The sequence below is a fragment of the Lepeophtheirus salmonis genome, chromosome 13 (assembly GCF_016086655.4).
Source record: "Lepeophtheirus salmonis chromosome 13, UVic_Lsal_1.4, whole genome shotgun sequence".
NCBI lineage: Eukaryota > Metazoa > Arthropoda > Copepoda > Siphonostomatoida > Caligidae > Lepeophtheirus > Lepeophtheirus salmonis.
The window spans coordinates 1,907,522-1,919,715 of NC_052143.2; the positions used below are offsets into that span (position 1 = coordinate 1,907,522).

The 12,194-nt window shown below is 32.0% G+C and overlaps 1 long non-coding RNA gene across 1 annotated transcript; it reads left to right on the forward strand.

Moving 5' to 3' along the window:
* Nucleotides 1-8,086: 8,086 nt before the first annotated feature.
* On the forward strand, nucleotides 8,087-10,517 carry LOC121128782 (uncharacterized). Its single transcript, XR_005868274.2, has 4 exons — nucleotides 8,087-8,235; nucleotides 9,372-9,440; nucleotides 9,505-9,525; nucleotides 10,141-10,517. It is a non-coding gene; the product is annotated as an uncharacterized lncRNA (long non-coding RNA).
* The last annotated feature ends 1,677 nt before the right edge of the window (nucleotides 10,518-12,194 follow it).

Genomic DNA, 12,194 nt, shown 5'->3' on the forward strand with positions numbered 1-12,194 from the left:
ATTAAAAACATAATAAAATATTGCTTTCAACCCTTTAACTCCTTTACTCATTAAGAAAAACTCTTTTTTTTTCCTTCCAAGAATAATAATAACGAACGAAAATAAAAATAAAATGAAAAAAAAACCCCAGGAATTGATTTCACTTTTAATTATTAAATATGAGTATGAAATGGGAAGGATGATACAAAGGACATAAAATCTACTACTTCATTTAAAAATAATAACACGTCCAAAAATATATATTTATTACCCATGTTGACGACGAAAAAATATATATATATAAAAGTTTCCAAATAGGTACATAAAAAAGGACAAAAGGACATTTTATAGCCCTGTTTACATGGCTGTTTATGGGTTTCCACCAAAATGATAATAGTACTAATACACATAATAATTGAAATTGGACTTCCCTCCTCCTTCTTTTATAAGATGAGTGTGCCTCAAATTGAATATGATGATGCTTGTGGTAAAGCCTCTGAACATTGTACAAGTAGATACTTTGTATTTTATTCATTATTTTTATGGTTGTAGAACGTACAAAACACAGTACAACTTCCCAAAAAGTAATTTATATTTTTTCACGCGTGATGAGAAATTAACATCTAATGGTTTGTTATTACATATGTACATATATTTGTGATACTTATGCACCTATGTATGTGAAGGTATGTTGAGTGGACTTTGTCCTTGAGAGTCCTTCAAAACCCTTCCTTTAGTAATATCACTATTTATATAGAGTGCCACAATCTAAGTTCCTTTTTCTAAAAGTACATAAAACAAGTTTTATAACTAAGAAATGTTTAATTTGTACTTCATTATGATAGTACACATTTAAAGTTTTATTTAAATAGTTTTTAAAAATGATATCACATATGTGACCCCCCCTCCCCCCCTCCAATTGATGAATAAATCGAACTTTGGTATTTTCAAGACCGGTGTTTTTTTTCATTTCTTTTTTGTTTATCGTTCAATATAATTTTCATAATGGGGATTAAAAGAGATGTTTTGTTAATATAAAAAGATACAAAATTTAATAAACAATGGTTTTAGTAAAATAATTGCACCTGATAAATTGATGTATTAATTAAAAAATGACAATTATTCAATGGTATAAAAAATATTAGGTTTTTTGAAATAAATCCCGTTTGAGCAAACTACACTAATTTAAAGTTCTTGCATGACATTGGATAAAAATGTATCTCCCTTGCATTATTATTCCGTGGAGGCATTTTTATTCTAAGAATTTTGCAAATTTCAAATTAAGAAATTGTATTTAAAACATCTTTTTTGGTATACTAAAAATTGAAGCAAACTGATTTTCATAAATGACACTATTTAATACTCAAGAGCTAAATTGTAAATAGATTAATTATATAAAATATTTTGCTAACCATTTTCGACGGCAAACACATGTTTCTCGCTACTCCAACAGAGTGTATGTCCCAAAAAAAAAACAACTCTAGAATGAAATAATGACCAATACATGACTACTTTTAAAGTATGATTTTATATATTATAAAAAAGGAAAATATGTTGCAGCACCCTTTATATAAGCAATTTTAGATTAAGGATTATATGGACTTATAAAACTCAATTTTTAGTGGTCCTTCATTGCTTTGTCCATGCTGGTTAAAATCGTTGAAGGTTATTACAAATCGATAAATTGCACTTACAGGGGCGTTCCTAAGATTTTTTAAATGTTGTTAAAGATAATTTTATTTTTAGGTTTATGATGTAATTATTCTGTTGAATCGGTCCTCATGTCAATTTAGATATCGGGGTACCAAACAGCACTAAAGTATATCCAAAATTGATGGTGTTTTTTTTTATCATGAAATAACCTTAAAAAGTGATTTTTTTTGGCGAACAACTTTATTTACTTCCCAATATGACGACCTTAAAGCTTAATACATTTTTTATGCATTTTGGCATCCCTTCATACAGATTATTCAAAGTATCCGGGGAAATTTTTGCCCAAGCTTTTGTCAGTTTTTTTTTAATTCATCCTCTGAAGTTGCTGGCTCATTTTAATTGAGTTCCCTCTGGAGCAAGGCTCACAAACTTTCAATGCGAGACAAATCAGGACTGTTGGCAGGAATCCAAATTGTCTGAGCACCACTTTTGTCCCTCTTTGGAGTGATGAAAAGGGGCACCATCCTGCTGGAAAATAGCTCTCGATGTGTCAGACAACATTTTCCTCTTCAAAGGAGGTCCAGTTTCTTCAGTACGGACAAAGCTAACACTAGATACTTACTGAGGATCTCTGTTACGTAGTACTGGGCCTTCACAGTTTGGTTTCGTGGAATCAGGGGAAGATCTGACACGGCCTGGGGGTTGATAACGGCCCAAACTTGAATTTTCAGAGTAAATTTCACAGTTGGAGTGGGTTCACAAATCTCCTTTATCTTTTGGCCAAACCCAATCTGTTTGGGGATTTGGGACATGAAATAGCTCAAAAAGACTTTCACCACTGAAGAGGATACGTTTCCAGTCTTCTGCAGTCCAGTGTTTCCGCTCACGACAGAATTGAAGCTGGGCCTTCCTTTAGTTTTCTGTTAGTATGGGGTGCAGACGAGGTTTGTATGGTAAAACATTCAATGAGTGCCTCAGGTAGTTGTGGAGAAATTACTTGGATATTAGATAGCCCTTTGAAGTCAATCTTGCTGCAAGTTTCCTTGTGGATTGTCTCTATTTGGTCAAAGATTTTGAAATCACCAATCACCAAACTTTACTAATTTTTTTCTTCCTTCCCCGAACCTTCTGATTTGCAAGGGTTTGTCCATCCTTCCTTTTCTGACGCCAATTCTCAATGGTCCTGAGATGAATCGGTTACCTTTGAACAACGTCTCTCTGGCTTGATCCACCCTCCATCGTGCCCACAGCCTTTGACATGGTATCCAAAGAGTACTCTTTTACCATTTCGGATATTGAATTTCAACTAACATCCTGTGATGTTTTCTAAGCCCTTTTATACTGATGTATGGTGCAATCATTGAAAATTATTGCATCAGAACAATTCAATATTGCCTAATGATTGTATCAGCCAAATGTTATATTATTCCGACCAAAAACATTTTTTTTTACTATAAAACGGATATCTTTTAATACCACCATCAATTTTTGGACATACTGTAGTACCCTCATATGCAAAATACCATTTCAATCATTTGAAAACATTATCAATATTATTGTGCACTTTGATTCCATGATCTTTATTATGTGAATTAATTAGTGATGCTTTAAAATGTTAAAGATTCAGACAAGCTAAGGCTATGATACTACAGATTTGTAACTCTTCATATTACATTTTATATTGTTAATCTACAATAGCATTTATCACATTATCAATGTATGAAATTAAAGAACATCAAAATCATTTGCAAAACATTAACAATTAAATGTTCAAAATGGGTATTAAAAAAGATGAGACTATCAGTAGAATTAAATGGCTTGTTTGCACCAACTCCCCTTTAAAATAAGCGATGAACCTTCGACGTGACAACATGTAAACTAACTTAATAATATGTTTGATTTGTATATAGGTATCCAACCTAATTTTGTCTCGACGTCAATATTTTCGTACCAGTAAGTGTGGATATTTGGGTATTTTTTTTACTCTTTCGACTCAAAATAGAAATGTGTTGAGTACACTTACACGGGGGACTTGCAGGAGTTTTGTTTACAGTAAAGGCAAGTTAAGAAATTTAAGTACTTCACCTGTTTTTAAAAAGGACGATTTTATCCCTGCTTCTTTTGTAAAGTACAATTTTCTTTCGAGTGGGGAACTCGAAAGAAAATGAAAGAAAAGAGTCACGTCATTAGATGGACAATTTGCCTAATGGCATAGCGTGACTGCGGCGTAAACGCTGATTCTAATACAAATGTAATAAAGTACCATTTTATGTGCATGTGCCATTCATTATACTACCGCTATATCGAATAACAATAGTTATACCGAAGGATTTCAAAAGGGTTATGTTTGTACGTAGTTCAAGTCCAAAAAATCTTAGGACTTAAACAAAAAAAAATTCATTATCATTTTTGGAAATAGGGATTGCAATATTAAACCAAACTCTGTAGGATTTTTACTTTGTTTAAATTAAAAAATTACGGATAATTAGGAGCAAGTTAGAAATTAAACACTCAGTTTGTATCGAATTACCGGGTGGTCCTTTAAAATCTAAAGACTTTTTAATTCAATACTAAAACAAGGTTGAGTAATTGAAATCAATTCATATTTCGATATATTAAAGCATAAATAATTATTTAAACATCAAACAAACCTGAGCGCTTCAGCTTACGTACAAGTCTAGAAAAATATAATTGAACGTGATCATGGAGTTTCTATTCGAGCACTCCAAGCAGTTGGGCGTCTCCAAGACCACATTCTATGCTGTCAGCAAGTCCAAAACGTTACAAAAGAACTCAAAAGCCTTATTCAAAAAGTATTGCAACTGAGGAGATGGGATTCATTCATTGTTGTTTGTCAAAAGTGGCATTTCCGCCCTCACAAGACTATTTGCCCCACTTTCTAGATAGCTCTGTGGACAGTCTGGTGGGAAAAACCGATAACTCTTGCATAAAATGTGGTCTTTGAGACGCCCAACTGCTTGGAGTGCGCAAATAGAAAGAATTAATTATTTATACTTTAATATATCGAAATATGAATTGATTGCAATGATTCAACCTTTTTTATTAATGAATTCGTAAGTATCTAGATTTCAATGGACCACGTATATTTATAGTATTAATTTTGTTGAAATTCTATTATTATTTATTTTATTATATTTTTTTGAATATTAAAATTTGACAGTGGTTAGATTTTAATACCCTGTAATGACCATAATCAGAAGGAGAGAAGAAGAGAAGAGTGAAAAATGGCTTTTAGTGTCCTTATTCATAGTATTTGTGTGCGTATATGTACATAAATGATTATATGACCTCTAAAAATTTACATACATACATATGTATTTTGTATGTATACATAAAAACTGCATTTCTCAATGGCAAACTCATTTTATTTTATTTTTTCTCTTCTTGTAAATCCAGAAAAAAAATGGTTTAGCGTAGTATTTTTCATTTTTTTTTTATAAAACAACAGGCTGGCTGAAAAATTTGTAGGCCAGCTCAAGGTCAATAGAAATACAAGGTTATACTATAAAGAGTGTACAGCTGATGTTTGACTTCCACCACGTTTTTAATATTGACGTCATAGTAGATGAGTGGTTGCGTGTTTTGTCAAAATCTGTATTTCTTACCCAGCAGTCGGTAAGATACATTAAATACAAAAATTATAACAGTAGTGACGTCATAGACTATGAGTGGGTGCGGGTTTTGTCAAAATCTGCCTGTCTTGCCCAGCAGTCAGTAAAATACATCAGATTGAAAATTCTAGCAAGCCCGATTACATTATGTTCTAACCTTGTATTTGTAATAACCTTGGGCGAGCATAGTAAAACACATTTACTGGGAAAATTGCAATGTAATCATTGAATATCGTTTTTTAGTTATTCACGACACGGTGCATTGTTTTGATAAACTGATATGACTTGTTTCCTATTGAAATGAGGTCGTATTTTCTTGATTTCATCCTTCAAACGCATCAGCAATGCAATGTAAGAAATGATATTGATTACATAAGGAATAGAGACGTTGTATCTCATCGATGATATATGTGACGATATCTGTTTTTTTTTAAATAAGTTTTTAGTTTGTTTCCAAAAAATAAGTTGTGTGTTGGTATGAGTCTAGATTTGTGACTCTTGGTGTTTTTCCTAGCTTAACTAACAAACAAACTGTAAAATCATGGAGAAGCTATGATTTATTTATGCTGGAGACATGTTCCAGGGCATTGCCAAATATTTCTGTGTCTCCACATGCCTAGTGTACATAGATAATAACTGCTACAATATGTCCAACAACTTTTCCGATTGCTCTAGGAATTGGAGGCCCCATTCAGCACGCACAGACGTCCACAGCAGTGCAGTTAAGGCCAAAATCGTACCTGTTCCCCCGTTAACATCTGTCAGATTTCCGGGGCGTTAAATATTAACAAAAATGCCGAGAGCCACATTGTGAGGATGATGTAGGCTATAAATCAAGTGCTTGTACTACTATTCAAGGGCTGAGTTTCCAATAATCCGGAAAAAGGCTAAACCTATGCTCGGAAATTCACAACAAACTGAGCTTTGACAACCTAACTCATGAAACCTGACTCCCTTGGATTACTTTATGTGTATCCCCATATAGTACAAGGCGGGTGCAACGTACTACACCAATGTTGATTCCCTGAATGCTGATGTGGCTAGAGAGAGGAACAACATACCCAAGAACAAAGAGAAATACGTGTTTGACAATTAAGGTCCCATTATTGTTAAAAATCAATTCTACTTTGAGTCCAGCAAGAATTACTTGATTTACTACTCCTCCAAAAATCATCGATGCTTTTCTATAGAGTTGAATAAAATATGACCTGCCGGTATACAAAAATAAAAGAAATCGAAAACCAGCATTTTAATGCTGACAATTTTAAGAATGTTTGTGAGAAGAACAGCTTAGCTGTTATGGCATTTCGTTAATTCAGCTGCAAGCAGCCGTGAGATGAAGTAAATACATACAAAATCCACTCCGTTACTTCCAAGGACATAGAATGGAATAGAGTATCGTCAAATGTGTAATTCCTACCTCGGTTCAACATGGCATAAACTTATAAATTTTGAATAAATCTTCTGTGTTACCCTTCATTTTTAACACATTAGTGATTAATATAACTTTAAATGTTCTCACTTCCAAAATTAAAGACAAATGATAAAAACTTTGGAAAAAACAAACAGAAAACACTGTCTAGTCTGCAATTACAAAAAGTATTGCTCTTGTCTACGGTCATATTTTATACAACCCCATTACTCCGTGTTTTTCACAAGCACAATTAGTTACATTGATGTTCTTTCCTCAGTAGTTAAATAATAGTTATAAAAGGTTGGGAAAATATAAATACACAGCTCAGATTGCCAACTAAAATTAATCTAATACACTAGAAAATGCTTAGAATTTAACGCTCTAATTATATTACACTGATTGTCAGGTTCACTAAGGATAAATCAGAACGAGTGAGAAAATGATTATTACAAAAATTGATATCAGAATGTATTATACTTTATGAGGGGGGAAATTGTTGATAGTGCTTTTTTTAAAGAATGATATTGTGAACTTGTCTTTAAGAAAATAATTATCAAACTTATACCAACCACAGATTATTTTCAAATTGATTTGAATCACACAATGTAGTCGGCCTTCCAGTACATGCCGGATTTTCAAAAAGTACTGGACCACTTTGATGGTGCTAAAAATAACTATGTAAATTTTAAAAATACTCTTATATTTACACATTACGAAGATTATTATTTATGAATTTGAGGTTTTATTGATGCTGCTGCAGTGGATTATATAGGCCTTGGAAATCCATCTATATTTATTATCCATCTAATATTCATGGAAAAATTTGATTTGAACTTAAAAAAGTCACTCAAATCGTCGTCATATAGGTAGTCAAAGACTTTCCAAATGCCTATTATATACGCCGTTCAGCCGATAATTGAAACATAAATGGAAATATGTAGAATGTACATATATACAAAATACTACCAAAGGAGTTTTTAATGAAAGAAAAAAATGGCTGAATATATTATTTATTATATAAATCGTTATATCTGCCTATTTTATTTTAGGATCATTCCAAGTTTAATAGGTAATCGTGATACAGACATAACAAAAATTGTACATACAGAATAAAAGAGGTTTTTGTAAGGTGAAGGGGGTAAAAAAGGTAATGATTAACCTACTTATATGTTAATAGGTAAATACTTGATTCAGCTTTCCAGATACTGAATATGTTTTTTGACTTTCTGCATTATACAAAACTTTGAAAAGAGATGATATTTGAATATGGAAAATCATACTTGTAGAGGGGCCTTCTCAAGGAGCAATTATATTTGTTTTTCTTTAAAAAGGCCTGATTGAAGTATGACCTAGCTTTGAAATGAGATATTATACCTTTGTTTTAATTATTAATTTATTTAATTTTTGTTTTTGTTTTGTTTCTAAATGTTATAGTCGAGATACAGGAAGAGAAGAGAGAAGAGCCAATGATTCGTTCAAATATTGTTTTATTCGTTATTATTGGTATTGGACTTGTTCAATATTTGCAAGCATGCACATATATGGGAAAACTAAAAAGTAAAGTATTATTTAGTTACTTAGTAAGTACTAGGATTTCTCATTTCCAGGGGAAATTGTCCTTAAGTGATATCCTGGAAAATCATGTCTTAAATTTTGAGAGAATATCTAAAAGTAAATAGTACATAATAAATATTGTGAATGTAAATAATTTATATTGGATAAGTGTAAAATGACTGCGATTAAAAGGTTTTGGACGAAATCGTTGGGGTATTATCGTTGTCGGATCAAATCGTAGTGTACATTATCAAAGTGAGACAAAATTGGTGTGTGTAAATTTATCGTTAAGCTATATAATTGTGAGTAATTTCATTGTTAGACAATATTATTGTATGTAATGTATATTATATTATGACGATAAAACTATTGAATGATGAAGTCACATGACATGAAAACCCCTATTTAATAACCCATAATAGGGAGTGTATCCTTGCACATAAAATTTAACCTGTCGCCCGGCCAAGAAGTTCACCTGCACAATCCGGGGACCGGGGTGTATTATAGAATTATAGATATAGAACAGCGGTGGATATTAAACTGCTTTAGGGCAAAACACTTTACCTGTTCAACGTGAGGGTTGGGGTGTATTTTGGGATATTAGAAGGGACCCATTATGCTTGGGAAAACGGCTGCAGTGGAGGTATTTTTTGTATTAAATAGTTTGACAACCCAAGTATAATATCATTGCAATCAAATGTATCACAATAATGTTATCTTGCAATGAAATTATTTTTTCCCAAAATTATTTATTAGAGACCAAAGATATAATCAATTTTAAGCCAATTGAAAGATCCATATTTTCTTACGTTGGAAAGCGAGATTAGAGTTAATTTTCATTTGTTGTTAAGTCTTTCATTAGACATAATTTTTTGTTGATGATCATCATTTTGACTGTAGCATATATTGTCAATAAACTTTATATCCATAATTATTTAACTTTTCACTTGATTAATTACATGAAGGAAGCTGATGTGATGAAATAATTAAATGCAAGATTTCCCGGGAGATATTTTTATCTCTTGAGAATGCCTCATGATTATAAGTCCAGATAAATCCCGGGAGAGAAACCTTTGTACATACATTAATCATGATATGTGCGCTTAAACATACAAATAATATATACTCTGCCACTTTAGGTGTAGAAGGACCACCTAAACCAAAACGAAAGATCGTCGAAATCAACAATATTCACCTGAGTGACAATGGTAGGTTTATACATGAGAAAAAGTGTAGTCAAATGATTTTAATGGTTTATTTTTTTACTTTTAGATGTGATTGTGGATTCAACAGGTAGGTTTATGTGCATCAGCTTAGATTTACTTTCTGTAAAGCGTTGCTTAACTTTCCATATTCACTAAAAATAATACATAAACAAATTCATGGAAATCAAGGGTACAGAAATGGTATTTTTGGAAAAAAAATATATTATAAAATTAAATGATTATCATCCTTTATTCCACATTTAATTAATTTCAGAGTTTTTAAATATACATAGGGGGGAACCTACAACTTGCAGTAACATGAATTAATTTATTAAGGTAAGCAGGACCTTAAAAGTCAGTTTAAGTCAGGGCTGGAGGAGGGCTACATGGAGGCATGGAGATGCCAACGGTATCTGCTCCTTTTTGATAATGAAACCGCCCCGGATGAGATCCCACATGATTTACCCTTTTGGTCGTTGCTCCGATACTTTTCAACTTAGAGACATTGGATCAAATAAAAACTTGATTATTTATATTTCAGCTCTCGTTTGGTTGAAACTTTGTAATTAAAAATAGATAGCGATAAATCGCAATAAAATGCTACAACAAGTTTGGGGTCCCCACTCTGTAAATAAAATAACTATCTTTATAAATTAATATATTTTATTATTTGCCAATAAAAGAAATCAAATATTTAATTTAGGTCACAACAGAACGAAAATGGCGTCTAAAAGAAAAACCAGCACATCCAAGGTTCAATACAAAATATATGAATACACCACTTTTAATCAGACTTTTAAGACCTAACCCATCTTTTTCATCCGTACAGAGTATCATTTGTCCTTATTTAACCATATATATACTAAACCAACTGTCAAGTTATAAATGTTGTTCCATAAAATATTTGTACTTAAGACATATTTTAAGGATTTTCTCTACTTTTTATGTTTGTTTTTATTTTTATGATGAGGTTTTTAAAGTTCATTATTAATTAACATTATCCAAGACTATCCGAGGGAGGTTGTGTGGATGAATAAAGTCAGAAAGAAATAATGGAAGAGCTCCATTATCATAAATTAATATGAATCTTTTTTTTTTCTTGAGTAGTGGTGGTAAAGTTGAACCGTCTTCTCGTGGTTCCTTGTTGGATTCCATCATATTTTTAATTATAATTATTATTATTTAAAGAGGGTTGGGGGAGGTACAAGAACACACAGAAGATGAAAAAAAAACTCACCAATTAGTCATTTCACCATAACTTAAAAAAACAATTTCCATGAGGAGGAAAAAAAGAGGAAATTATAAGTAATTATGATACGTCAGGAGATACGCAACGGTAAATGGAGTGAGCATATACTAAAGGAGTCCATATGCATGAAACTTTTTGCCCACTGGGGCTTTATTTTTTAAGAAAAGAGGAAAAGAAAATATTTATAATTGTGCATGTAAAGATAGAGCTTAAACACATTACAAAATACGTCATAAAATGACGTCACAGAATTGCCTATTTAGTAAGTTGTCAAAAAATTGTATATTGAACAAAACGTTGTGTTTATGAATTTAAATTCGTATATGGGAGTATTTTTAGCTTCTTCTTGGATCCTCATTGTACAATTAATACAAAACAACTATTTACTGACATGAAAATGTTATTGGAGATGCATTTTTTTCGATGGGAGCAAATTATGAAAAATCATCATTCAATGACTCTGTTGATAAATGGGAAAGTGTGAAACATTATTCATGTAATGTGTGATTCTGCTAAATACACGCTAACTTACCAAAAAAAGTAAAACGCTCCTGTGACTTTATTTCTTACTTGATTGTATTCAAACTTTCACAGAGTTCAACATTGTAACACAAATTTGACATTTAAACAATACAATTAACGTTATTTTAGATCCACTGTTTACAACATCCCATAGAAATCCCCACTTTATTATAACAGTCCCAATAGATAAAGTGCAGAATTCCCAACTCACTTCATCTCTCAGGGGCATAGTGATGTTGTCGGGACCTTCATTGGAAACCCGTCTACATTGTCCCAGAAATTTTTTCTACAGGATTTCATTCCGCCGATTTAGGAGGCCAACAACTTGGCAGAACGTACAATGGAAAAAAATTCAGTATGATTTGGCATGTGTGACGAGGTACCCCGTTTTGCTAGCATATCCAAAGTTGTTATTTTTACATGCTGCAGATTCAGAGAAAACTTTGGTGTACAGAACACTGATATATGATATACACTAAGTTCTGGGTTAATTCAGAAATTTATTTTTATATTTTGAGAAGAACCAGACCAGATCTTTTACAGCAGGTGTATCTTTTAACTAGATCAAAACCTTGGTTCAGGGGAACCTTTCCTTCCTGTTTGATGGGAGTACTCAATGTCTTCATTGATGACACGATGAACAGTAGAACAGTACGTAGATCCGGTCGGCAATTACATTCATCGATTAGCCGGAATTATTTTCCATTTCAAATTAGATTATTCCAATTGGTGGAGTTCGTTATATTTATATCTTAAAACTAATTTCTTAATTACAAGATTGCTTGTCAAGCTGTGAAAATTTACTTTAATTTAAAAAAAAAATCCTTGCTACTAGCAGAATATGAACAAATTTGTTTATAATTAATTCAAGTATTTAAGGGCAATTTGTATAGAATAGTTCCTCTAATGAATCTTTCATTGTATTAGTTATAAAGTTCGTGATATCTAATCCCATCTTAATTTAAATACAGGCACAATTTTATGCA